This window comes from Pelophylax lessonae, assembly GCF_965119305.1.
Source record: "Pelophylax lessonae genome assembly, chromosome: 5".
In the NCBI taxonomy this organism is placed as follows: Eukaryota; Metazoa; Chordata; class Amphibia; order Anura; family Ranidae; genus Pelophylax; species Pelophylax lessonae.
In genome coordinates, this window is record NC_138772.1 from 420267800 (window position 1) to 420282780 (window position 14981).

Here is a 14981-nt window from a genome sequence, read left to right on the forward strand (position 1 = left end):
GGTTGCACAATACACACATATGCTTTTTTTATTTACGCTGATGTTCATTTTATTATTCATAGTAATGCACTTTTTTGCTTATACAGTATGCAAAGTTGGAAAGGATCCTTAAAGCTGAATACTAAGCAAATAGCTCAATGTCTAATTATTAAAAAAAAAAAAAAAAGTATCTCATACACAGACTAGAAGACTGGTAATGGACCATGAACAACTTTATTTGTGCTTATTAAAAATGTCTCCTGAAACTTTCAAACTAAGCATAAAATAAAAAATATGCTTAAAGGGTAACTCCACTTTCGTGGGTAAAAAAAAATAGCAAATAAAGATAATCTTATATAGCGTATACAATTGTGACAGAAGTCATATTGTAATTGAATGTTTTTAAAAATCACCTTTCCTTTTCAGTCTGCAGCTGTTGTAATTTTCTGTAAAGTACAATGCACCATGGGTATCTGGAGGTGTTTTGTACACAGAATGTGTACTGACCACCCCCCAAAAACATAATGTCCTGCTTGTGTGATTGGCTCACCAATTTTCCCAGAAGTCTGCCTAAGATTTAAGACAATCCCTGCAACAAAAATGTCATTTTGGTGAGAAACTCCCAATAGGAACACTTCTAAAGGGATGCAGGCCAGCAGCTTTCCCCATTAGAGCCCTGCAGCTGCACAGTTGGTTGACAATATATGAAACCACTCCCATTAATTTTCCCACAGGGGCACAGAGCAACACAGAGAGATTTCTTAAGAATAACAAAAGGTAGAAATCTACAACAATGCTTGTTATAATCCTTGTAATGTACATAGATAACCCAGAGGGGAATGTTTTTTTCTCATCAAAAGTGGAGTTATTCTTTAACCACTTAAGCCCCGGAAGATTTTACCCCCTACCTGACCAGGGCCTATTTTGCGATTCGGCACTGTGTGACTTTAACGGACAATTGCGCGGTCGTGCGACGCTGTACCTAAACGAAATTGACGTCCTTTTTTTCCCACAAACAGAGCTTTCTTTTGTGATTTTTTGATCATGCGCTGTAAACAAAAAAAGAGTGTCAATTTTGCAAAAATAACAATATTTTTCACATTTTTTTATATGAAACCCCCCCCCCCCCAAAAAATGTAAAAATCAAAATGTTTTAACATTTTCAGCCAATTTGTTTTATGCTACATATGTTTGGTAAAAAAAATAGCAAAAAGCGTATTTTGATTGGTTTGCGCAAAAGTTATCGCGTTTACTAACAAAGGGAACGATTTTTGTCATTTTTGTTGTTTTTTTTTTTTAACGAGTAATGGCGGCGATCTGCGATTTGTTTTGCGGTACTGCGACATTTCGGCGGACAGATCAGACCCTTGACTGACATTTTTGACACTTTTGGGGTTACCAGTGACATTACTGCAGTAATCAGTGCTATACATATGCACTGTTACTGTAAAAATGACACTGGCAGTGAAGGGGTTAATTGTATTGGAGAGGGAGGGGTTAAGTGTGTCCTAGGGACATGCTTCTAACTGTGATTGGACATGGCTACTGGTGTCAGAACATAGTAGCAACCGTCTGATCTCCATTCTTACACAGGGAAGAATGACAGGCGGCTTTGTTTACATCAGCCGCCTGCCTTTCTTCCGGTGTCACGGACGATCGCGAGTGCTCGGCGGACATCGGGTCCACCGGGCACACGCGCGGGGGGCGTCCGTGACCGCGCGGGAGCAGGAGCACGCCTCCGCCGGCGCGCGCTCACTCCCTAGAAGCCTCACAGGCTAGCGACGTAGACCTACGTCGCTTTGCCTGTGAGGGGCTGACCGCCGCAGTAGATAGTCGCGCGGCGGTCGGCAAGTGGTTAAGAGGAAGTTTCAGTGACAGTTACATCTGCTCACAATATTCAATCAATCCAGAGATATAGGCAGTGGAAGTCGAGTGCAAATCTGGACTTTTCCAGTATGTATCTAGCTGCACCCATCCTTTTTAATTTTCTTGAACTTCCCTATTAGTCCTGAGTGGTGAGCATCTCACTCATCAATAGGGAAACCCAGGAGTAGGATGGGGACCAACCCAAGCTGATTATTTTAATTAAGCTGCATGCACACAGAGTCTAAAAAACACTGCTAGTTTTGTTCACGTCATTTTACAAAGCATCATTTTATTTTTGTTACCACTTGTCAAGCATGTCGATTTCCAATTCCTCAGCCTGTAGCATACTGCTTTGGAACTTTAGAATTAGAATTGTGTGTGACGTCAGTAAGAAAACAGGAAACCACAAAGTAGAAAGTTTAAGTTAGGGTGGTGCTTTTCTCTAAACTCCTTCTGCAGCTAGATATATATATATATATATATATATATATATATATATATATATATATATATATATATATATATATATAGCAAATATACATCTTTCATAAGTGAGCAGGGACAGTTGCACTGATTAAACACTGAGGATAAAATGATGAAGCCCAGTTGGTTCACACTTCCTATTACAAGGCATGATGATGTCATATAAAAGGTCAGTTTGACATTGAGAACAAAAGCATGTTGTTACTGTAAATCATTCTGGAATATAATTAGGAGGTTAATTAAATATTTCTTGATTTTGTTCAAGTTGATTAGAATTATAAATCAAGTAGTTAGAGTTTATATTAATATAATAAAATAAATATGACAAAAGTCCTCTATCCGAAAACTTAATTTAAAAAAAAAACCCATGAATAAATGGCTAGGATCAATGTAATCATCTAGTGAAGTTCCAGTATCAGCAGTGTGGACTTATGAATTATTTAGCTGGACAAGTACAACAAACTAATCAGTTTTTGGAGATAGTTGAGTTGAGTTGGGTTGTGTCCCATTTTAAACTGATCAATGTTGCCCTATGGTTTTGTACTTAAAAATAATAGGCATAGATTTAAGTAGACCATAGACACTAGAGGACAATAAAACATGCAGGCACAATTACACAGCTCTAAGACATCTCTGGCAGTAGTTTAGTAAATAAAACTTTGCATTGTGATGTGTATACTTTTGTTTTAATACATTTTTACTAGTTGTATTCACTGGAGTCTGTCCAGGAATTCTGTGAACATTTTGTGTGAACCAAAATAAACCCTTTGTGACATAACCATACCTCCAAACTGTCCTTAATTTGGAGGAACTGTCTATCTTCTGGAACCAACTCCTTCTATCCCCTTTTCTTCCTCATGTGTTTAAATTCTTGTGTTTGTTATTTTGAAGCCAAAATAATTTAGAAATAGGCATGAAAAGACAAGCAATTTTGGGTTAAACAAACTATTTTTTTTGTGCATAAATTCTGATCAGCTCTGTGTCAAAGACATGTCCTTTGCCTGCATACTTTGTGCTATAATGTGTCACTCTTTCCCATCTCACCAAATTGGGAGGTGTGGCTTACCCAACTGTTCTGTGGGGGGAGAAGCCAGCAGGGCTTGGTGCAATGATATGATTGTCTACAACACTTTCTGACCACTTTCATAAGCTTTGCTACTTGGTGTTGCTGACACACGGTAAAATTAGAACCTCATTTTGAAAGCAGGCAAATGTGGGTGTAAGAAAGCACAATAATTATTTACATGAGATTAGCCAATGCCATCAAATTCCTTTAGATGCTTGCTTAATATCTCTATATCAGTGGCTGTGCCCTTAAAGCAGGGTTCCACCCTCATTTTCTTCTTCTTCGGATTCCTGTAGGGATAAGCATGTTAATAGTTTTTTTGGGGGGGTCACTTACCTTATTTTAGGGGAATCTTTGTCTGACTTCCTCCTTCTGCAGCCGCGGCCCCGGATGTCACTTCCGGTTTTGCATTGCGTCCTGGGAGATGTGCGTCATCAATCCCAGGAGGCAATGGGCATTCTGGGTAGCCTCTGATTGACGATCGCAATCTACAGCGCATGCGCGAGATTGCGATCGGTATTCTGGGTAGCCAAAAATCAGGAAGAGGGACACAGCGGCTTCAGACGCCCACACCGGAGATGGACACGCTCTGCAATCAATCTTAAAGGTAAGAAATTATCTACATTAAAATACTGTACTGTACTTTAATGTGGGAATAGTGTTAGTGTAAATGGCGATATGTTAGGATTAGGGGGGTATTTTTATCTTAAAAATGTATTTTTGGCTGGAACTCCGCTTTAGCATTTTTTTTTTTTTTTTTGAGGGAAAGTAAAATTCCTATGTATATAAAGTATTAATAACAGTATCACAATTCATTTTAGGATGTTTGAAAGCATATAACATTTTGTGCTGTGCTAAGGTTGTGTGCATGTGTAGACCGTATGATTCAGAGATAAAGACTGATACAACATGAAGCTTTAAATCTTTCTCCAGTCAGTTTTTAACTAGATTTTAATCTTTCTTTTAAACAATACTTGGCTTTTTTTCCAGTGTTCAATTTTCAATCCTTTTTTACCGGGATGCTTTTTTAGTAGCCATTGCATGAAACTAATAATGATAAATTGAAAAAAGAATGAAAATGGAATGAAAGTGGACATTGCATTTTTAATCTGCTCCCCATTGGTTACGAGTTAAACAAATGGAAATCAGCAGGTTTCAATTGCATTTTTTAAACATGGAAGAAATTGCAGGAGAATGAAAACATAATGTGAATAACATTCCCATGGAATAACAGGCAAATAAAACAAGGCTGATTGTTGCTGTTTATTCTTTTATGTTATCCTGCCTTTAGAAAAACAAGCAGAAACATATATGAATTGAAAATGGAAGCAGAATTCTTGTACACCCTACCCTGAGTCAGTCTATTATACATATATTGCTTTAGATATTATATTTGCCAGTCTGGTGGTTGCTGCACTTACTGCACCTAATTAGCCACTGCTCGCAATGCATTTAGTCATCAGGGCAGCTAACTAGCTGTAAACAATTTAGCTTTTACTTTTTCCCTGGTGAACTGGCAAAGGGATAATTTTGATCTGTCATTTGTTGACCATCATATGCACATATGCACATGCAAATAATTAAAAAACAAAACAGCTGGCCATGTAATGGTTTTAAGTATGCAGGAAAAGGGTAGGAGTCTTCTCAGAATTCCTGGTTGCATTACAGTCATAATATCTGTATAATACATGATATTGCAAATTATTTAAATGCCGTTTATTTGGATGGCATACCCAATTTGTAATGGAATTTTCCCAAAGCATCTCCTCAGTGATATAGGTAGGTAGTTTTTGGGGTGGGAAATTGAATTTAGTTTTTTTTCTTTCTAATCACCAAACAAATAAAAAAAAAATGTGAACATTAAGAAAGCAAGAAAAAGATTCATGCAAAACGGTTGTAGGCATTTAAAGGAAAAAGACTGTAGGCTGTCTTGAAACAATTCATGACTTGATCTATAGTGGTGAGCATCAGGATCTTGGAGCAAACAATAGGAGTGAGAATGATCTCATCTAGCAGCTCAACTTACGATAAGTGTGGAGTTTCCTGTGTGTAGTGTAATGTGGGCATCAATCTGCAATACAAATACATTTGATCAATGCTTATACAGCTGTTATGATATTTACTATAAATTTTAAGTCACATACCATTGTTTATTGTTATTGTCACGTTTGCCAGCCAAGCTGTTCAATAAGAATAAGTGACAGTGCCAAAAATTTGGACAACTCAATCTGCCCCCCCCCCCCATCAAACTTTGTTCCTTCAATAAACATTATTTGAACGAACCGTCTAATGATCACAGATCAGTATTGCCTCTTTCCTGGAAACCCATTACTGTACTGACCATGTCCCTATACTTAGAAATAATTACTACCCAACCTAATTTCATAGTACCTATAATCTTTCCAAATCACGTGGGGTGGCAGTCGCATTCCACAAATCTCTTCCTTATACCCTGTCAGAGGTCTGTGGGTAGGTACTTAGTGAAGCTGACTATCCATGGCAAACTATACACGTTGCAAATATGCACATCCCTAGCCAGTATCAGGCTCTCATATCCTCCGATATCTCCAAAAATGACTGGAATTTGCAAAGGGATGATTTCTTGGTAAAATATTTTGATTGTGTTCTGAATTCCTCAGTGGATACATCTGTGGGTCAAAGCTCCATTTCTTACAATTGAATAGATTGAAGAAGTTTCTATTATGACACAACCTAATAGAGGTGTGGCATCTATTTTATCCGATTGATAGAGATTACTCAATTTACTCCGCAGCTCATAATTCTCACGGATTTACTATTTTCCACAGAGCAGTATTGGCAACTTATTAGGACTGATCACACCCCAGTGTTTTTTTTTTTTCCCTCTCCTTACCTGACTTACTTATGCAGGAATGGACTTGGCTTCTGAATTAATCCCTTCTCCAGGATGACTTGTGCTTGACTGAGATTCAACACACTATAGCCAATTTGTTCAGATCAGAAAACCATGTCTTTTAGGGATAGGCTGCTCTTGTCAGAGAGTTACATGCCAAAAATAGCCTTGCCTATATTCCCAATTTGAAGTGTCAAGCTGGGCAGCTCACCCACCATTCCAAAGAAATGAATGCTCTGTTTCCATCATTCTGTAATGACCTATACAATCTGCCCTTTTGTCCTTCTGATGTGTCACAAGACGCTCACACCTCTAAGGTAATTGACTATGTTACAAATACAACCCTTCCTACCACCCCATTGTCCACAGTGCAAGACCTTTAACAGCTGTTCTCAGAAGAAGAGCTTGTGATTGTATTCTAATCATTTAAGAATAATAAAAGTCTGGGCCCTGGTGGTTTCGGTGCCCTTTTTAAAAACTTTCAAGGACTCTCTTCCTCCATTTTTACTTCTGATGGCTCTTTTTCACCTCAAGTGCTTGAAACACATATTACTGTATTGCCTAAGCCGGGTAAAGACTACACCTCTTGCAGCAGGTATCGACCAATCTCTCTGACAAATATCAATATCCACATGTATTCCAAACTGATAGCCAACCGCCTCATCTTTTGCTCCCTGACCTGATACATCTTGACCAAGTAGGCTTTACGCTGGAAAGAGAAGCCACAGATAACACCCTTAAAACAATCCTATTGGAATATGCTCATAAATGCCATATACCGACATGCTTTATCTCGCTTGATGCAGAAAAGGCATTTGATTGGGTTCACTGGTCATTTTTAAGCATACTCTTCAGCAAATGGGTCTCAGCCCTAATATTCAGAATACAATCCTGGCCCTGTACAGCTCTCCCTCAGTGAGAATCTGCTCAAAATGCCTGCTGTCAGACTGTATCTGGATCCATAATGGCACCCATCAGGGATGCTCTCTCTCTCCCTGTTACTATACTGTATATTCTTACCATGTGGCATCTGGAGATAGCCAAAGGACAAGACCCTGATATCCAAGGTCTTACTATAGGTCAGCATCAATATTAGCTCTTACTCTATGTGGACAATCTTCTGCTTTATATTACAAACCAGCATATTTCTACTTTTTTTTCTCTCATGTGAACTTTTAAGGAATTTGGGGTTGTGGGCAACGTCAAAGTAAACTATGACAAGACAGAGGTCCTAAATGTTTCTTTAACCTGATCAATAGTATCTCAACTCAAAAAATTGGGCCCGGGCAGTTTAAGTTATAATGTGCTAATATGCATAGCATACTAGCACATTATGACAAACTTACCTAAAAACAAAGCCCTCCAGTGGCACACTGTCACCATTGAAAGCGCTTCCATCTTCACCTGGTCTCCTTTACAGGTTTTGTGGGCTTCAGCGTTATGAATGGCCTAACCGGAGATGCGTGCGGGAGTCACTGTTTATGGCTCTGAAGGGATGGCACAGTCATGCTGTTTATTCAGAGTGCATGTTCCGGTGAAGTCACCTGCTGCATCTAAAGTAAATATCTCCTAAACGGTGCACGTTTAGGAGATATTTACTGTACCGATAGGTAAGCCTTTTTATAGGCTTACCTATAGGTAAACATCATCATACATGGGAGTTTACTCCCACTTTAACCACTAAAGCCCCGGAGGATTTGGCTGCTCAAAGACCAGGGCCTATTTTGCGATTCGGCACTGCGTGACTTTAACGGACAATTGCGCGGTCGTGCTACACTGTACCCAAATTAAATTGAGGTCATTTTTTTCCCACAAACAGGGATTTTTTTTGGTGGTATTTGATCACCTGTGCGATTTTTATTTTTTGTGTTATAAACAAAAAAAGAGCATCAATTTTTAAAAAATAACAATATTTTTCAAATTTTTTTATATGAAATTCCCCCAAAAAATGTAAAAATTTAAATTTTTTAACATTTTAGGCCAATTTGTTTTCTGCTACATATTTTTGGTAAAAAAAATCGCAATAATCGTATTTTGATTGGTTTGCGCAAAAGTTATTGTGTTTACTAACTAAGGGAAAGATTCATGTAATTTTTATTGTTTTTTTTTTTAACTAGTAGTGGCGGCGATCTGCGATTTTTTTTGCGGGACTGCGACTTTGCGGCGGACAGATCGGACCCATGACTAACATTTTTGACACTTTTGGGGGTACCAGTGACATTACTACATTAATCAGTGCTATATATATGCACTGTTACTGTAAAAATGACACTGGCAGGGAAGGGGTTAACTTTATTAGTGATCAAGGGGTTAGGTGTGCCCCTAGGGGTGCGATTCTAACTGTCAAGGGGCGTGGCTTGTGATGTAACCACAGAGACATATGATCATACATAGCAGGATAGTATAGTCTTTGCAGTTAGACCAGGGAGAATGACAGGCGGCTTTGTTTACATTAGCCGCCTGCCTTTCTCCCTCTCCAGCGGGAGAACGCGAGTGGCCAGGCGGACATCGGAGCCATTGGTCATACACGCGGGGATGACCATGAACAAGCGGGGGAGGGAGTGTGCCTCTGGTGGCGCGAGCTCACCCCCTACAGGCTCCTGGGCGAGCAACGTAGAACTATGTCGATTTGCCCAGGAGAGGCTGACTGCCGCAGTAAATATACTGTGGGCAGTCGGCAAGTGGTTAAGGCATATTATATGATAATGGTCATATTAATGCTGTTAAAATGGACATATACTCATTACTTCTGTATTCCTTTTATGCTATCCATGTCCCTCTACTCTCTTTTTTTTTTTTTTTTTTTTGCTGCATTGAGTAAGGCTATCCGGGCCTCCATGTGGTGACAAAGTAATACTAGAATCAGACATATTTTTTTGCCTTTACCTAAGAACAGGGGAGGAGTAGCTTTGCCCCAGATGTCTTTGTATTTCTGTGCAGCTTCTCTGATTAGGGTGGTAAATTGGTATCATTGTCAACATACTAAATTATGGACCTGCATAGAGCAGGATCTTATCCCCTCAACAATTTCTTCACTGCCCTGGACAGATCCAGCCCATCTGCCCCTAAAGACCTCCTACCTCTCACAGTTCACACTACTTTGCAGGTGTGGGATGCATGTTTAAAGAGCGGTCTACTTTCTTCCAGACTGAGCCCTTTAACCCAGATGTTTGGCAATGCCTCATTTTCCACAATGTTACTTAGCACTAAGTTCCTTGCTTGGCAACAGAGGGATAATCCTTTGCTTTGTCAGGCTTTTTGCGGTAGAACTCTTATCCCCCACCCCCTCTAGATTACTACCCACTTGCACACTCACCGTAACCCCTCTAGTGCATGGTTGGAGTACACACAGCTGCAACACTACTTGGGAAAACTGTCTTTCATTGTTTCCCCGATGAGACCTGGTATGGCCTTTGAATTTTTACTCTCACAATCCACTAGACCTGACCACTCACTGTCTCAAATCTACCACACAGTATCTTGTTGAGGCAGTCATATCCTTATCCACCTCCATTTCAGTGAAAGTGGCTACAAGTAGTAACAGAGGATATGACTGGGAACAAGACACTGACAGTCTCTTACAAAATGTTTATCTCTTCCCATGCACAAGAGCATAATTATAGTATCCTATCTAAGTGGTATTGCTGCCCCACAATTTTACACAAGAATTATCCCTCTGTTTCTGATACATGTTGGCGATGTTTGCAGGCTCCTGGCACCATGACCCACATTTGGGGTACCTGTCTGAAAATTCTCCCATTGTTCCCATACTGGGAGAAAATACTGCATTTATTTGATATGCTTGCCGGAATTAAACTTCCGAATGAAAAAAGAGAAAAAATGCAAAAAAGTTGGACCCGGCGCTACCACTTTAAATCGTGCATGTGCAAATTAGAAAAGTGCATATAGTGCTAAAGTGCACCCAATAAGATATAAAATATAAAATATATGTATAGTATATAAAGTGCTACGTGCTATTTATGGGCTGTGCTTAGTGTGCCACATTGTAAACATCATATGTTGTACATATAAAGTGCCGAGTGCTGATAATGCCAAGAACCACGTGTAGTGATTAAGGAGACAAATAAACAAGCAAAGATATGGCGTTGGTGGATGACCCACCAGAGACACCGCTGCTTACCACACTCTCTCGGCCAATGCCTCGACACTTCCTGGTCACTAAAATAAAGGATAAGCCTCCATTGCGTAGCATATGTTATGTCAACCAAAATAACGTAGCATCCACTCACAGTTAGGGAGTTCACTGTCAGCTTGAGAGGTGTTCGCCGGACCGCTTCCGCGTTCCACCGGCTCAAACCACCGTTCCCGGAAGTGACGTATTGACGTACACAAACCACGCCCTACGCGTTTCGTCATACGACGTCATCTGGAGCGTGCCATCCATCACTACTCCCGGTCTTTTTATAGGCTGGGATGCCGCCATCTTGGTGTACCAAGTTTGAGGCCGAACACGGCGGCCATCTTGGTGCACCTATCCCGTAGCCTAATAATCTTTATTCATCATGTGAACTCCCTTCATGCTGTGTTTGCCGTACATATAAAACCATAAACTTTATTAGAACAACAAGTACGACTAAACATAAATGCCTGTTGGTAATTAAAAATAGGAATGAAAAATATAAAAGAAATGTGCTAAAGGTGATGTGTCTGGCTTAATCGGTAGTGAGCCGATGTCCAGTAGTGCCGTGATATAAATAAATAAAAGAATACTCATTAGATATTTTTATTAAGTGACAATGTGATCTAGTAATGTGTGTGGGTTACACTTAGTAAGTACGTGGGCCGATGTGTCTGCGCAGATGGTGCTAGACTATAAAGAAGAAAGTGCCCATATATGTACCAATCTAATCGGTGAGATAGAAATCGTGCTGAAAAAGAATTTTCGTGCTGGAAAAAATTCCTTTTTCTGTTGTTTTAAAACCAACACAAAAACAAAAACAAAAACAAAAAACAGGTTCTTCCATGAGTCCATCCGCTGAAATGTAGGTCCATGTTTTTGTGAACTTCCATAAAAATTAAAATATATATATATAAAAATAGTAATAAAAATAAAATCATATATATATATATAAATAAAAATAAAAATAAGTGAATATACCAATCCATTATACATCCAGGCTTTTCCAGAGGACCCAAATAATGTTATGCGGGAAAACCATATAGATTATAAATGCTCCAAGGTAGGTAAAAAATATATTACCTAAAAATATGTGGAAAAATATATATAAAAATATATATATAAAAATATATATATAAAAATGTAAAAATTGTATCTCTAAAAAACAACAAGTTTCTTTAAAACCAAGGAGCTGTGATACAAGTAAGAGAGGACTGAATTCCTTAAAAATTCCTTACAAACCTAAAAAACCCAAAAAAACCCTCATAATGAGGGCCTATAGGGAGGTTAAAAGGATTAAAGGAGAATCAAAAAGGAGAATCAAACCAGGGGGGCACAAGCCTTAAAAGATTAAAAATCAGTAATAAAACAGTTCAAATCTATGTCAATGTTCAAGCCTTTTGGTTGGAGGGTCTGCATCTGATATATCCACTTCGTTTCGTTCCTTGATACATCTATTTTCTTGTTGCTTCCTCTCCAGTTGTTTTTTATTTTATCAATAGCGTAAAATACCATTACGGTGGGGTCTTGGGAATGGTGAAGCTTGAAGTGTCGTGACAGACTATGCTTGTCAAACCCTTTTCTGATATTCTTTACGTGCTCCCTGATGCGGACAAATAGGGGTCTGGTGGTGCGGCCTATATACTGTAATTTACAGGGACATTCCACCACATAGGTGACGTGAGTGCTTGTACATGTGATGGTTTCCTTTATTTCATATGTTTTTCCTGTGCTATGTGCCATAAAGGAAGTTGTTTTTCTTCTCTTTTCCTTAGATGTTCTGCATGGGAGACATTTTCCGCATCTAAAGAAGCCCTTTAGGCTGGTTGGAAGATTTATTTGCTTAGGAGGAGCAACAACATTGTGCACCAGCCGGTTCCTAAGGTTTGGTGCTTTTCTATATATGAAAGTGGGTTTTGCAGGGAGGATGTCTCTAAGTGTTGCATCTGCCTGTAGGATAGGCCAATGTTTTCTCACAATTTTCTCTAAGGCCGTATGTTGGGTATTGTATCCCGTTAGAAATGCAAACTCGGTGTTTTTATTATTCCCGTTACTTTTATTTGGCGCATCCTTTATCAGATCTTCTCTGTTCATTTTCTCTACTATTTTCTTGATGTTAGTTAACTCATTCCTTTTATACCCTTTCTCCACAAACCTGTCAATTAATAATTCTGCTTGTGTTTCGAAGTCTCTAATATCGCTGCAATTCCTTCTGATTCTCATCAGTTGCCCTTTGGGGATGTTTCCTAGCCACTTCGGATGATGGCAGCTGCTTTTAGGAATGTATCCATTTCGATCGTTTTTTTTAAAAAACGTTTTACTACTTAATCTTCCATCCTTTTTTGTTAATTCCAGATCCAGAAATGCAATATGTTCATGGTGAAAGGTTCCTGAAAAAGTGATGCCATATATATTCATATTGATTTAGTCAAAGAATTCCCGCAGGGATTCCTCACTTCCCTTCCACACAATGATAATATCATCGATATATCGACGGTAATACTTCAGATTATTCCTTGGTATACTGAAAACTTGTTCCTCCTCCCATTTTTGCATAAACACATTTGCCACGCTGGGGGCATACTTAGCCCCCATAGCTACTCCTTTTTTCTGGACAAAGTAATTACCCTTATACCAGAAATAGTTTGATTCCATCGCTGTTTTTAATCCTTCCAGTATATATCCAATCTGCGTCTCCTTCATGTCTGTGTGGGCATGCAGGGCCCAATCTACTGCTGGTAAACCATCTTTTTGTTTGATATTAGTATAGAGGGAGTTTACATCTATTGTGACCAAGATGTCACTTTCCTCTATTTCTAGATCTTTTATTTCTGCTAGCAATTGTTTGCTGTCCCTCAGATAGGATTTTCCTACTGGGACCAAAGGCTGTAGGAACTGGTCCAAATATTCCCCTAGCCTTGAATGCACTGAATTAATTCCGCTTACGATGGGGCGGCCTGGTGGCTTCTTGTCATCTTTATGTATCTTCGGAATGTAGTAAATAACTGGGGTTTTTGGTTTTTCCAGGCAAATGTACTTAGCTTCCTTCTTATTTAAGATTCCCAAGTCTTTTCCTTTTTGCACGTATTTATGTAAAGTTTTTTCAAATCCTTGTTTTGGGTTTCCTTTAAGCTTGATGTAGGTGTCTTTTATATTGAGGAGATTCTCCATCTCCTCTTCATAATCTTTTTTGTTTAGGATTACGAGTCCTCCTCCCTTGTCTGCTGGCCTTATTATTACTCCTTTTCTTTTTTCCAATTTCTTGATAGTGTCCCATGTATTGTAAACTTCCGAATGAACCCCTGATTACTGTGATGATCATGTGGATGGGATCCTACAAATTAATCAAAAGAAGTCTAAGCATATATTTTATCTCTATGGTCTGCTCCATAATAGCTAGACACTGGGGGTGTACAGAGGTTCCATCATTAGCCGAATGGGCTTGTGAAATGGACAGTATTGATCATTTGAGCATATGAACGCATGGGGCGAGATCAAATCTGAATTGTATAACCACATGGCCCTACTTCTTATGTTCTTCCAATTTTTAACTAATTTGTCTCTACAATACTCTCCTTTCCTCTCCTTTTTTCTCTCTCTCTTCCTTTCCTCTCCTTTGTTCTCTTGTCTCACTCATTTTTCCTCTTCTTTCTTATGTAATATAACTATCAATACATACCAGATGGAATGGGCATCTTAGAATTACCTCAGTGACACCTGTATTTACACTCATGTTCTTATCAATGTTCTTATATGAACAGAACTCCTCTGGTTAGTTACTTGTTGAGCCTTTGGCTGGCTCTAGTACAGAACTAGATAGCTTTGAATACATCCTTGAATATGCCTTTGTTATATTGGCATTGTTTTCCTTTATTCTTTGTTTAATGTTGTGCCATATATTTCCCACTTACAGTGGTGATCGAAAGTTTGGGCACCCCAGGTAAAAATTTGTATTAATGTGCATAAAGAAGCCAAGGAAAGATGGAAAAATCCCCAAAAGGCATCAAATTACAGATTAGACATTCTTATAATATGTCAACAAAAGTTATATTTTATTTCCATCATTGACACTTTCAAAATGACAGAAAACCAAAAAATGGCGTCTGCAAAAGTTTGGGCACCCTGCAGAATTTATAGCATGCACTGTCCCTTTGCAAGGCTGAGACCTGCCAGTGTCATGGATTGTTCTCAATCATCGCCTGGGAAGACCAGGTGATGTCAATCTCAAAGGTTTTAAATGCCCAGACTCATCTGACCTTGCCCCAACAATCAGCACCGTGGGATCTTCTAAGCAGTTGTCTAGAAAAACTGAAACTGAAAATAGTTGACGCTCACAAAGCTGGAGAAGGCTATAAGAAGATAGCAAAGCATTTTCAGATGTCAATATCCTCTGTTCGGAATGTAATTAAGAAAAGTTAGTCATCAGGAACAGTGGAAGTTAAAGCAAGATCTGGAAGACCAAGAAAAATATCAGACAGAACAGCTCGCAGGATTGTGAGAAAAACAATTCAAAACCCACGTTTGACTGCACGATCCCTCCAGAAAGATCTGGCAGACACTGGAGTTGTGGTACACTA

The 14981-nt window shown here is 39.0% G+C and overlaps 1 protein-coding gene across 1 annotated transcript in view; it reads left to right on the forward strand.

Annotated features, from left to right (window-relative positions):
* Positions 1 to 14981, forward strand: part of SNTG1 (syntrophin gamma 1) — a 914265-nt gene that overhangs the window by 344614 nt on the left and 554670 nt on the right. The window lies entirely within an intron of this gene.